The 12,828-nt window shown below is 41.2% G+C and overlaps 1 non-coding gene across 1 annotated transcript; it reads right to left on the reverse strand.

The window, feature by feature from the left end:
- Positions 1-9,622: 9,622 nt before the first annotated feature.
- On the reverse strand, positions 9,623-9,777 carry LOC143432250 (5.8S ribosomal RNA). The gene has a single exon (XR_013102922.1). It is a non-coding gene; the product is annotated as a 5.8S ribosomal RNA (ribosomal RNA).
- Between the last annotated feature and the right edge of the window lie 3,051 nt (positions 9,778-12,828).

Genomic DNA, 12,828 nt, shown 5'->3' on the forward strand with positions numbered 1-12,828 from the left:
GGCAATGTCATCCGTCGATAGTTCTTGAATTACCGACTATTGGTAATACCGGCCGTTATAATATCATGAGTTATCGACCTCATGCATAACCTACTGTCCATATGTCGTGAGTTTTCGACCGCAGGAAACTCCAGTCGCTGATAAGTCTTGAGTTACCTACTATTGGTTACACCACTCGTGTGTGATATCATACGTTATCGGTTGTTGGTAACTCCAGTCGTCGATTATTCATGGATTATTAACAACAAGTAACACCAGCCAGAATCACAAAATTATAGTAGGAAGCTGGAAATAATGGGCGAAGCAATGTACACTTTTATTTTGCAAAGACAGTAAATTTGTTACTAATAAGTCTTTATTCTATGAGACAATATTGAAAAACTGAAGGAATGTCTGATTTTACCCATTATGCATGTAATCCAGGTGTGAATAATTAACTAAAGGTTTACAATTAATACATGAATGTATAATTTATATTTTAGTAAACAAATCAATTTATTTTACAGAATATAAATATTATTGATAAGTTAACTTGTTGCCTGATTCCTTCCTAGAACATATAGATTTTAATAATTATATATGACAATTGAAAAGAACGAACAAATTATACAGATAAATCAGAGGAAAAGATCATGCAAATATTAATTGTCATCCAAACTAATTTGAACAGCGAGTTTGTTAACAAAAGTGTAAGCTCAAATACTGTATTGTTCATTATGTTAAAAGAAAATTTATTAGTCCTCGTACATTACAGCTTCTCATAGATCAGTCTGATTAATCGCGCAAGCAACCATAATTCAAGAGTTAATTAACATCACTTTTGCAAAATTCGCAATATGTAAATTTCGTAAATTTTAAAGGTGACAAAGTTGGTACACGGTTTTTGGATCTTAAAAATAGTAAAGGGTGTGGCAGCGAGGGGAGAACCTAGTCAACCACTAGGTACAACATTAGCAATGGATTCCCAAAATTTTCTCGCAATGCTTTCTTATAAAAAAAAATATATTTTTTACGTTTAAATTAATTAGAAATGCAAAATAATTTTACTAATAACATAATATTATATATCTTTCGGAGAATTAAAACTTGCATGGACAAAGCTGTAATGGAAAAGTTGAAAATTAGCGGTGCTCTACGAAAAGTAATGAAATTAGAGAAATTAATGGTCAATTTAAAGTCGAAACTTTCTTTGAAAAATTAAATACCGTCTTCTTAAAAAGAACCGACATATTAACTAATTAAGGAAAAATTATTCCTACTTTTAAAAATTTTGTTACTTTTTGTAAAATTTGATATGATAATATAAAATATTTAAAATAATAGAAAAAACTAAAGTGAAATATATTTTTATATATTTTTGTAATACATTTTGTAACGCTAAATGATAAAAATTAAATAAATACGTTTGAAAACGTTTATTTATGTAGATTGAACTTTACTCATACATTTATAATAAAATGAACATAGTTATTCATATCTAATATTTTCTTTGGAAACAATGAGAAAAGATATAAAGTACATTGTTATTATAGTTCTAGCTGCTTCATAAGTTCCGAAAATGATAAAATGGACCAACGCTAGTAAAAAGTCTAATGCTCCATAATTATTTTATAGTTGAAAGATTATCAAGCTTTATGCCTGGATGGATCCTCATATATAAGTATAACTGCCAAAATGAAATGAGATCGCAAAGTGATATTTACACATCTGCGCGCTGCAATTTTGACGTATTTAAATTTCTGATAAAAGCATATAAATGTTTATAATCTAATTATCAATTACAAATGGAATTCTACAATTTATCCATGCAATAGCCAATAGATATAGAGTATCTTTAATCTTGATGGATTTCGTATGTACGTGCGCGTGTGTGTGTATGCGCGCGTGCGTGTGTGTGTATGGTAGCAGTTGCAGAAAAACTACATAATAGATTTCATAGTTTCGATTCTAGTAAATCGAGGAAAATGACATAAAGTTTTCTGTAGAATATCAAGGGGATGTTAAGTTGCTATTGCACTGCATACAGCATTTTTCACTGGAAGAAATTTTTTTCCAATGTGTCGACTCCAAATTTATTTGAATTGTTCTCGTTCAGAAAATTAAAACTGAATGACATATCCCTTAACATAGCACGCCAGTAACCACGATACCTAACAGATCCAAGGTTCCTTTATCCTTTAAGGCCTGCTTTCTCTGTTTCCAATCTTCTTTACGTTGCGTTACATTCTTAAGACTCTTTGTAAGTTACAAAGAACAGAAACGGTACATGGATTATAAAAGTGTAATAGTTTCATTTATATAATCTTGAACATCTTAAACCGTTTACGTTACTTTGCTTGTTGTATATGTTTATCGCATGGCGCTGAACCAACTACTACTGCCATCATCCCATTCTAAAATTTGGAAAATTCGCCAGATCTAGTGAAACCTTGCTTAAATAGCAAATGTGTTTTTACTGTATCCAGCAGAAATGAAATTACATTGACAGAAGTACCAGCTAGTTCTCCACGCCTATTTGAATCAACATTAAATCATCTTGTTAAACAATAGTATATTAAATGCGACTTGGACTTTTAAATTTGAATTTATAAACATCTAACAAATAAATATGTTTTTCTTATTATTCACTTACTATTCTGCCACGTAATTCTTTCTATCCGTTGTCATTGGCGTGCCAACCGCTGGCTGTTTGAGATATTGTAGTGCACGTGGCAGACTTGTTTCTTATCATCGTCAAGGAGATGGATTTTCACCCCCCCCCCCCTCCTTTTTGAATTTTGTTACCGTATTGTGGATTCAACATATGTACGATCTTTTTGGTCTTCATCTTTTTTTATATGTAACATTATATATGTAATGCACGTTTGTTATGTAATGCTCAGATTTATAATCCTCAGATTCTCTTATTCTTTGGTAAAGCAACTTATTCGATTAATATATATTTATTAGGCATAGATATAAATAATAGGAAAATGTTATTAAAACGGTATTAAATATGTTGTAATTATATATTTAAGGTCTGAAGGTAGTAGATGCAATTAGTGTCCGATGTTTTACATGATCCAATTGACGTATCGAACGAGGCTATGAAATATGAGAATATTTTACTATACCTCGACCCCTTCCCATGTTAAATGAATGATTAGTTCTGCAAGATAAGAAGCCTGAATTAGTGAGATCTCTGCAAACATAAGTAATTTGTAAGTAATACATTTTTTCTCTTTGAATATATAAATCCCTGTTTTATATCCATTTCGGTCCAATTCTGTTATAGTTTTTGAGCAGAAGTATATTGATTATACCTGGTATTTGCAATAGGTCTTTATTTAGCAGATTTTATGGACGTAGAAGCATCATTTGTGAGATATATCGATCTACTTTGCAGTTCTATCAGTTTCTTTTTCTGCTCACTACTTTCTATTCTCAGGTCCATATACTTATCGTTTATCACCATCATATATGTTACATAAGATTATAATAACTTTTTTGTCCTTAAATTTTGCGGATACTTCAATTAAATTTCCTTTGATTAAAAAAACGAAAATTAAAGAAGAGTGACACGTGCCATTTCTTCGAAACGTTGTATCGTAATTTGCATCTGACTGTTTTGAAAGGCACGCACTTTATTTAACGTTTCCAGTGATTCGGTCAGCGGAGTAAGGAAATATTCTACTTTCGATATTGTCGGCTCTTGTAATTCTAAAGCAAATATATTTATCTGCTGACAACGGGAACACTGTTTATAGCTAAATTAGAGAAAAACAAATACATTATAAGGAATATATTAGACATCATAATATTAAATCTAACTTTGTTCATCGTTGCCTTGTTGGACACATCCATAACAATATGCTGCGTGGGATAATAATAATTAGCACCTCAGATATCCTTGAAGCTATAAGTTTCATAGAAATTTTTGTTGATATAAAATTGCACAGAACAAAGCGCCCATCCGTTGATGAAAATAGTTTTTTTGTAAGTGGAGGTATGTTGGACATTTGATGGTTACCTTCATTTTTTAAAATGAATTGGTATGTTCATTCTTCCGTAATACGATAGAGCATTTTAAAATGAGTTCAACGACCTGTAACATGAAGCCATTGAAGGTTACAAAAAATAAAGAAGACGATAATACTTACAGTTTTGATGGTAAATTAAACATACGTATTGTAAACAGTGGTGGAAGCAAGTGAATAAACACTGTTCGAAGGGCATTTTAGTAGTTTGCAGGATAAGTTAAACATGATAATATTAGTATTGAAAAATCGATTTGAGTACGTTTGGTTAGGTTGTTCGTTTGTCGTCCATTTTATAAGTACTGAGCTGCGGATTCCTCAGGACAGCTCACAAAATTGTTGAAATATGGGGGATTGTCATTGTGAACTTAAATCAAAAGGTAATTAAATTACATTATATTGTAAACAAATCTCAATGTTTCATTTTAAATAGTAAGATTAAATACTCTTTACCAAACTACAAGAATGGATACATACCTCCCTGTTATTATTATTTCATAAAGAATTCTAATTGCAATTATATAGTTCACTACGATAAAAAATATTTCCGAGGAAATTCTAAATATTAAATTAGAGAACGAAGCAAAACATTTTCAATAATTACGAATATGAAAAATACTTGAACATTCCGAAAGAAAGATGTTCTAAACAGGAGTTAGATAAATCAAACATTCAATTTCAATTCCAGAATTCATCTATAAGGGTTAAAATATTCTGAAAACATTAATTACAGTCTTTAAAGCAAGTAGTTGGACACTATTTCAATTTTTAAGAAAATTGATGAAAGTCAACCATTTTGAAGTGGTCTGAATCTTTGCCGTTTGAGCAATAAGTTACTAACAAAAAACTGCATAAATTTCAGGCTTATAAACATATAGATTAAATCTTATGCAGACACGTTTATATCCGAGTTACTAAATAATAATCAACACTAAGTAATCATTTTAAAACTTAAACGATTACACCTCACATACTTTTAAAAATATTGCAAACGTGAAAAGTAAGTGGTTTATCAAAAACTCTTCTAAAAGAACGGACGAAGCCAATAGAAATCTTTGTTGAAGTAAGCAAGTTCTAAAGTTCTAAGTAACGCGATGGCCCTTATCTGCCTACATTTCATAGCAAGTAAGTTCTGAAGTTCTATAAAATCCGATGGATCTCCTCACTATCAACGTTTCGAAGGAAGTTCTCAAACTCTCAGTTCTACGTTTAGAGCTATGTGTGTTCTACATATCTATGTAAAGTGATGGTCCCTATCAGTTGTGACGGAAACCTATCTACAGTAAGTCAGGGAAGCTCGTAGCGGTTAATTCTTCAAATGCATTAAGGTGTAAAACGTACCTCAATCTAAAGCGATCTATCGTTACAATGTATCCACTCACGTACAACATTTCGCGGGCTCGCGAACGCAAAAATAATCACCGAAACGGGGAGGTATTTCGAAACTGCGAAACTATATTTTCTTGGGCGCCAGCTGCTCAGAAAGCACCAAAGAAATAGACTACACGACCCCGGGAAACTTGGGACGAAACAATGCTCGAAACTTCGTAATTCTACTCCTCTCGATTACGCCTAGCCGTGTACACACACTCGGGTCGCGGGATACTTAGTGAATGGGCTCTCACGTTTTCTTCTTTAGTTTCCTTGAATTCGCTGGTGGTCCTCAGGTCTCCTGAATCCTCCTCTGGGCTCCTTGGTGGGACGGGCTGTACGCTTCGGTATTGTTCGGGGCCATCGATCAGTGGATTTCGGCGATCATCTCTTCTCGTCCACTCGGGTGTCTCACCTGCAGGGCCGCTGGATTTTTGACTTCTCTTTAGGTAATTAAGGGGGGGTTGAGGTTCTCCTCGCATCCCAAAGCATTATAAAGCATAGAAGCTGATAAGTATAATGCCCTGCATAATTGCTTGCAGCTTATTTAATTTGAATCGTTGAAATGAGATGTGCAATCGCATGGTGTAATGCTTTAGGTATCTTTAGGTTGCTTTGAGAAGCAGACAATATGAAACCCCATTCCGCTGGAAGAAACAGCAGAATTCACAATCGGTTGCTGTGTAGGAGCACACGAGTATAATAACATGAATAGAAGATAACATGTTACATACTTTACCACCTTCGGAATACGGAATACCACCAAGGAAATACGTTTATTTGACACGTAGAAACTATGAAGCGCGATCCCGCTTTATGGATCCCTTCTATTGACATTCATTAAAAGTGTAGAAGCATATAAAAGCATATTGCTATGCATATAAGGGTTACAGGTTACTTACCTTGAAACGTTAAAAAGAGATGCGCTATCGCATTGCATGCAGGTTACGAACTCTATTGCATTGACAAGTAGACCCATTAAAGCGCAATTATGTTGCATGGACGGCGGACTTCACATTCTAATGAAGTATAATATCAGATAAGCTTAGTGCTATGCATATAGGATTCCATCTTACTTACATTGAAACGCTGAAAGGAGATGTGCTATTGCATTGCATGGAGCATTAGAAATATACTGCTTTGACATGCAGGCACTATAAAACGCCATCTAGTTGCATAGAACTGTAGAATTCACATTCTTTCGAATCGTAGAAGCAGACAGGCATAACTCTATGCATAGAAGAATACAACTTTCTTACTTTGAAACGTTGGAGTTATGAAGCATTAGAACTCTATTACTTCGATACGTAGACATTTAGAAACGCTATCTCGTATCAAGGAAGTGTGGGATCTACATTATTTTGAAGTGCAGGTGGAGATAACATAACGCGTTGCATTGAATATTACAACCTATCATGAAACATTGAAATGAGATGCGACATCGCGTTGAATGAAGCAATAGAACTCTATTGCTTAGGCAAGTAGACATCTAAAAGCGCTATCCCTCTGCAAGGGAGTGTAGTGTTCACATTCTTTTTAAGGGTAGAAGCAGATAAGCATAACGCGATGCATAGAGCTTTACAACCTACGTACTTACTTTGAACTGTTGACATGAAATGGGATATCACGTTTTATGAAGCATTAGTACTGTATCGCATAAATTTGTAAACATCTAGATACGATATTCCGTAGAAAGGAAGTGTAGGATTTACATTCTTTTAGAGTGTAAGGTGACGTCAGGCGTAGCGCCTGCCACCCATCAGCCTCTTTGCCGCCTCCAGCATCAATTCGCGCACGCAGGCAACCTGCCGTACACGCCTGCAAATCCAGCAACCAGCAGCGTTCGCGTGCGTGCTAGTGCACGCGCTCACTCGAACCTACGAGCACCTCTGTCTCACTCACGCCAATACGCATCGCTGTCTCGCTTATACCAACGAGCAACTCTGTCTCACTCGCACTTTTACGCATCGCCTTCTCGTTTCCATCTACGAGTTCCCATCCCCGCCTCCCTCGCACCGATGACTCCGTCTAGAAGGAAGAAGCCGTAGCCCGTCACCAGAATGGGGACTGTTCCCCATTTCAAGGAACCTCGAGACCAAGGCAGTCGAGGCACCGCCTGCTAACAGGTGGCCAAGCCCGGCGCCGGCGCAAAATCTGTTCCACCGGGTAGTCTGACCGAGCTTGCGGCGGGCTAGGCGCACATACAGTCGAGAATGGATTGGTTGTGGCCCGATACCGTACGAGTACCGTCCGCAGCCGAGCAGGCGACCGAGGGTCTGCCGCGTGCGCAAGATTGCGAAGCTATAGGCGCTCACTCGGGCCGTAGACCGACGTGCAATGGGTCGCGACGTTCTACTAGGGGAGAAGTACACGACTATATCATCGGAACGTTCGCCGACGGCGGCGTGCCGTTCACTGTGGAACCGCGAGGGTACCACCGGGGCATCGCGCGCCATCGAGAGCCCGTATTGTCGTCGATGTATCTCTTCATTTGATCATTTGGGTTTCTCAGGTTTACACCTGAACGGTTTCACGTATTCTTGAACTCTCTCTTCAAAGTTCTTTTCAACTTTCCCTCACGGTACTTGTTCGCTATCGGTCTCGTGGTCGTATTTAGTCTTAGATGGAGTTTACCACCCACTTAGGGCTGCACTCTCAAGCAACCTGACTCTAAGGAGAGATCGTCCCGAAACGCGTACCGGTCGTTACGGGCCTGGCACACTCTGTGGATAAATGGCCCCATCCGAGATGGACTTGGACGCGGTTCGTTGTCTCGGGATAAACGGATCCTCCCGAACACTACATTTCCCAGCGGCGGAACCGCGGGATTCAGTGCTGGGCTCATTCCTGTTCGCTCGCAGCTACTAAGGAATTCCTGGTTAGTTTCTTTTCCACCGCTTAGTAATATGCTTAAATTCAGCGGGTAATCTCACCTAATCTGAGGTCGTCTCTACGTGACGCACGAAATTCATTCGTGCCATCGAACTCGCTTGCGGAGAGAAGGTAAGGAGATTCGTATGTATAATATATACAAGATGAGGAGAGAGCATCGGCGAACGGGGACGGCAGACGACGAAAAGAACTTTCGTCCATCTCCGACACAACGATCCTTTGATTTACCGCTCGAGAAACCGGCAAGAAGAACTACACGAACCTCTTCGTTGTTGTTCTCGTCGAAGCGTTTTATACACCTCGCCAATGTCTTTCGTGTGTCGGTATTTCTTTTATATAAGATTCGTCAAAAATATAAAAAAGAATACGAGACTCTCGCTAGACGACCAAGTTACCGGCGTTTCTTTAACATCCGTCCTCTTTTTCGTCGTAGCTGCGAACGATCAACACCGTTTATACTCTCCAACGGTTCCACCTTCCGCGCGTTACACGCAGAGATCGAAACGGAGCGGCTCCTTTTCCCCCGATTTTATTACCCTGATCCTTCAGAACGAAGGACAGGCCGAGTTGGAGCGCCCTCACGAATAACGTTACGACATTACAGCGCATTGACGGCCTATGTCCGAGTGACGTTCCGCGTGAGAGATCTTTTTTTTCCCTCGCGGAACATGTTATACACACGCGGAGAGAACAGAGATAACGGGTTATTCTGATCGAACACCCTGGGGTTGTACGAGGAGAACTTCGAACGATCGGATGCGCATCATCATCTCTCGCGTTACGACGATGTCGCTCTCTTTCTTATATATCTCTTCTCTCTCGACCGAGAATTCATCCGCGCTCTTGCGGCATGAAAAAAATTCATTTTAAACGACGTCGAGCGCGCGGCATGTTCGTATCGTGCGCTAAAGGCAGGTGAAGGCGATGCGTGTGGCGGGTGTGCGAATTCGGAACACGGAACAAAATCGGCAATCGAAAACACGATCGAAGCGGTTCCCTGTGGGCGGTCGCCTGTTTAACGAACGACTCACGACGCCACGAAGAACTCACGCGTGTTCCTAATTGACACACCGTCCAGTTCCATGAACACGTTTACGCACCCCGCACGCGCACACACGTTGCCAATCGCAGATTGCCTCGGCGCGGTCACGGACGACTCAGACGAGCGTCCAACGATCGCTCGTACGTCGTGTATCGCTTCTCTTCCTCCTTTTCTCGGTGCCGCCCGAACTAAGAAACGTTCGTAATTTAAATCGAGAATGAACGACGGCGAGCAGATTCGAGCACCGTAGGGAAAACAGATTCGACGAAGCGCAACACAAGCAGTATTTTGGTTACGGGAACGACCCTCAGCTAGGCGTGGTCCAGGATTTGTATCCGTGGACCGCAATGTGCATTCGAAATGTCGATGTTCATGTGTCCTGCAGTTCACACGTTGACGCGCAATTAGCTGCGTTCTTCATCGACCCACGGGCCAAGTGATCCACCGTTCAGGGTAATCGTATATGTATATTTTATTGATCTTTAAGTCTCTTGGTACTAAAGTTCGAACAAGTCGATACCCAATCGTCTCCGGTGAACGAGACGCGGGCGTCGCCGAACCGTGGCGGCTTTCACCTCTCGACGGAGTTCGAGGCGACACGATATATCGGTCCTACGGATGAAACGCATACCCCAGTGGTTGGCGCGCAAGGTCTCCCTCAAAGTTACGAAAAATGCACACGCGTGTCCAGGTATGAAGAAAAAAAATCTTTCAAAAATTCGTTAGGACTCCTCCGAATTTGTACCAGCAGTCTCGAGGCGGTCTTTTTCCTCCCGACAACGCGAAGCGAGCATAAACTGTTCGAGTTCGCAACGGCGGGATTGCAGACTCTCGACAACGAGGACAACGGGCAACGCGGAATCGTCCCCTCTGGAACGAACGCGCGCGTCGAACTAAGAAGAAAAAAAACTAAACACACAGCGGCGTATTGCTTTCGAGATCGGCAGGACGCTCTCATTCGAGTGAACATAATAATGTTATCATCGATGGGACATTCGTCGCCTTCATGCACAGTCTCGAGGCGGTCTATAAAAGCTTTCCCCGGCAACACGAAGCGAGTATAAAATTATTCAATCTCGCAACGGCAGGTTTTGCTCAGACTCTCGACAATGAGGCTTGGTGCGAGCAACGAATCGTCCCCTCCGAACGAACAACGACGACAACGGTCTCTTCAAAATTCCAATACCATCCAGTCGTTTCGATTCCAACAAGGCTCAGGTAAACGAAAAAAAAATTCGTACATTCGTTAGAACACTCTACCGTTCGCCCAACACAGCCTCGAGCGGTCTATATATTCACCCGACGACACGAAGCGAGCATAAATGATTCGAAAGCTCGCAACGGTCGCTGGGTATCTTAGACTCTTGACAACCGGGGCTATTCCCGACGAATCGTCCCCTCCGAAAGGAACGGTACTATCGACCATCTTTAACAGGTTACGCGCAACGACACCACGCACGCTCCTAGCACGAATTCAAACCCCGTACAACGTGAACCTTAAACTCAAACCCAGTATAACTTCAATCTTAAAATCAAACCCCGTATAACTTGAACCTTAAAATCAAACGCCGTATAACATAAACTTTAAACTCGATACCCGTATAACTTGAACCCAGAATAACTTGAACCTAATATAACTTGAACCCCATCTAATAAAACTAAACCTAAAACTAGCCTTTTTTTTTAACGTGGGGAAATCCTCATGGATCTCCCGGAGCTGGGGAACTCCGGGGGTATGCCGGACACTTACCGGCTAAAATCCCACGGTGACCGATCTCGGCGCTGCTGGGAGGGGACCGGGAACTCTGGACGAACAAGTTCGGTCCCCTGCGGCGCCGGGGTCCTCCATGGTGACTGGGAGGATCCCATTCCCCGAGAGGAGTGTGGTCGACAAGACACACTACCCCGTCTGAGGAATGAGCAATGGCTGGGCCACGCGGCCACCACTCCCGTCCCGGAGGACGCGTGCAATGTTCGGAACAATCCCCCAATCGGACCGAACGCGCCCCCGGACGACACCCGTGCAAAGACGTGGGGCACGACCTAAGTGGTTCACACCGCACGGGCGTCGTCGATGCCTCGGGCCAGGCGTGGGCCGGACGCACTGGGTGCCGCGGGTGCGTCAGACTCGATACCACGGTCCGACAAATGCCGAATTGTGGCCCCTGAGGCGTAATGGCCACCATCATGACACGCAGGCGCGGCGAAGGTGGCGAAGTTCCGCCCCGCGAAGGGTTCTTAGGAGCGACATCCACCCTAAAGTAGAAGCCCCCCATACCGTGAGGCGAAACGGGGTAAACGTCTACGACGCCGACTCCGTGAGCAGCGTCGAGCAGGGATTGCTCCCTGACACGCTTGGCGGCCTCCTTCGCGACCATGGCCTCCTCGCAAAAGGAGATCATGGCCCGCACGACGCTCCCACGACCAAGCATCACAGACAGGATGCTCGGCAACGATAGGTCTGTATATATCTCCGCCGCTAATGCCCGACGCGGCACCTCCCAGGCAGGACACTCCTGAAGAGTGTGCCGCGCCGAATCCTCCGCAGCGCCACAATGGTGGCAATATTATAACACTATTGCTTCGAAACGTAGACATCTAGAAACGCTATCCCGCAGCAAGGCACAGTGGGGTTTACATGCTTTTGAAGTGTAGACGTGATATACATAACGCGTTGCATTAAATTACATCTTACCATGAAACACAGATATGAGATACGATTTCGTGTCTAATGAAGAATTGGAACTGTATTGCTTTGATACGTAGACATCTGGAAACGCTATTTCGTCCCAAGGAAGTGTGGGCTTTACATTCTCATGAAATAGTGACGAGGTATACATAACGCATTGCATTAAATTATATCTTACCATGAAACATAGATATGATATACGATATCGCGTTTTATCAAGAATTAGAACTGTAATGCTTCGATAAGTAGACATCTAAATACGCTATTCCGTAGCAACGAAGTGTGGCATTTACATTCGTTCGAAGTGTAGACGAGATACACATAAGGATCTACATTGAATATTGCATGTTATCATGGGACATAGAAATGAGATGCGATATCACGTTCTATGAAGCACTAGAACTCTATTGCATCGATACGTCGACATCTATAAACGCAATTCCGTAGCAAGGAAGTGTGGGATTTACATTCCTTTGAAGTATTATCCAGATATACATAACGCTTTGCACTGAATATTACAACTTATCATGAAACATCTAGAAACATCTAGACGTCTAGAAACGCTATTTCGTTGGAAGGAATTGTGGAATTTTCATTCTTTTGAAGTGTTGACGAGGTATACATAACACTTCGCTCTGAATATTACATCTTATCATGAAACATAGAAATGAGATGCGATATCGCGTTATAAGAAGCGTTAGAACTATAGTGCTTCGGTACGTAGGCATCTGGAAACGCAATTTCCTAGCAAAGAAGTGTGGCATTTACATTCATTTGAAGTGTATGCAAGGTATACATGACACTGCGCAATGAATATT

Source organism: Xylocopa sonorina, unplaced genomic scaffold, assembly GCF_050948175.1.
Source record: "Xylocopa sonorina isolate GNS202 unplaced genomic scaffold, iyXylSono1_principal scaffold0071, whole genome shotgun sequence".
Classification (NCBI taxonomy): Eukaryota; Metazoa; Arthropoda; class Insecta; order Hymenoptera; family Apidae; genus Xylocopa; species Xylocopa sonorina.